This window comes from Sinocyclocheilus grahami, unplaced genomic scaffold (genome assembly GCF_001515645.1).
Source record: "Sinocyclocheilus grahami isolate Dianchi unplaced genomic scaffold, SAMN03320097.WGS_v1.1 scaffold591.1, whole genome shotgun sequence".
Classification (NCBI taxonomy): domain Eukaryota; kingdom Metazoa; phylum Chordata; class Actinopteri; order Cypriniformes; family Cyprinidae; genus Sinocyclocheilus; species Sinocyclocheilus grahami.
The window spans coordinates 442,300-444,286 of NW_015505770.1; positions in this window are offsets into that span (position 1 = coordinate 442,300).

Consider the following 1,987-nt stretch of genomic DNA (forward strand, 5'->3'; position numbering starts at 1 on the left):
CCTGAAAGACCTACCAGTGAGATAGGATTCAAACTAGCGAAGTGGAATCCCTGTGATGCCCAGTGATGAGAGGGCAGACCGGAGGATCTGATGATTGACATGATTACACGAGCCTAAAAGAAAAGAATAATAGAATTAGAACAAATATAACTAACAGTTTTATTAGAGAAATAAGAGAGAGAGATTTTGAGATAAAGTTGTGGACTGAACATCATTAATCGATGATCAAGAGTACATGTTAGCGTTGTAGGATCTGTCTCACAACAGACCCACCTACATGATGGAGACACACACCAGGAAGCCCGCAGCACCACGGAGTCACCTCAGCTGTCAACCAGCGGAACGCAAGTAAACAACATTTCTATGATCTGCTGAACTGGTGAATTTTAGATTCTTTGCTCTGTGAATTCTTAAGGTGAATTCCCATCCCTCGTGAAAACGAGGTAGAACTATGAAACTCAGAACTCCGTAAACTGACTTTCCTTCCTCTGAACTGTATGTTTGTGTGTTTTAGCTTAAGTTTATGTGATCTAGAATAGCCAATAAATTTCATGTTTCATTTATAACTAAGCAATTGTCTGGTGTCATATAATTTTGTGTCAACTCTATTGCCAAAAGATCCTTGCTTGTTACCTTAGCTCGTAGCTTACGCATAATAATTACCTCTCTTTCAAGAGCTGACAAATCATCATAATTGTATTTCACCCGTGGCCAGGGAGAATACAAAATTTACATATTCAATTGGTAATATACACTGACATCAACTTCTCGCTGGCCGAGTAGCTGATAAAAGTATAAACTATTGAAAGTCAAAGTCAGTTTTGATCAGGTGGACCTCGAATTCTCAGATCGAGTTCTTTTAAAACCTGAGCTAGAAATAAACCTGAATGAATTAATAATGATTAATTCCCTTACAACTAAGTAAATTACTACAGCGTGAATGCTTCAAAGGAGAACAGATACTTCTTAAAGTTGGAGTTTGTTCCTTTTTTGGAATCTTTCTAACTAAATTAATTTCTCTGGGTAAGTGAGCTAAATGAATCCTCAATTATTGAGTTTTTGAGAATGTAAATGGTGTTCATATATTAAATGCTGCTGTGTTATATGCATGTTGTACTGTAAAAGACAGATAAAAGTTCATATTCTGTTTAAAATAGGAAGAATATTAAGTGAATGTGTTAAATAACTAGTGTTTCAAGATTGAGAGCTACTTTGAAGATGTTTATGAGCGTTATAGTAGTTGAGTCATGTATTTGAGCTATGTGCTAATTGCTAATCATGACGCACATGTGAAATGGGTCAACGCGTAATTTGAAAATTTGCACATTTATGCAGTTTCAGTATGTTAATGTTAGATAAAGATGGAGTTAAATATGTTGAATGTTGCTGTATTCTCAGATTAATAGCTGTAATGATGCAGATTGTGAAAATGAGAGTCTAGTTGTATTTTTGGCCTTGTCTTTTGCAAGGTTGAGTCTTTCTTTTTTTCCTCTTTACCTTTTTTTATGTCTCTTTTCGTTTTCTTTATCTTCTCCCTTTCTATCATCTCCTGAGTTGGATGCATCTCACTTTCTTCTGGACACTGGATGATTTTTGAACTTGAACTGTCCCTGCTTTGCGTTAAAAGCTGTCATTGCGTGCAGGATCTGGCTAGCCATGCCCATACAAGGACTGAGCTTGGAGGATAAAGTAATGTTCAGAACTGAGTCATTCTGGAAGTATCTCGTGAAAGCAATATTAATCTGGGACTGAAAATGAATGTAAATCAAATTTATATAAACATTTCTGTTGTGAGCAGTCAAATTCATTTATTGTGAATTTCATTTTCTGACCTTTTATTGTATTCAATTTTTTTCTAATTTTGTTCCTTCTTGTTTAAAACAGAAAAAAGAGGTGTTCCAAAGGGTTATTAATTGAAAACTTCTAATCAAATATAAAACCATTTTCTACAATAGACAAACTGATTAGGAACCAATTAATTAAGGGG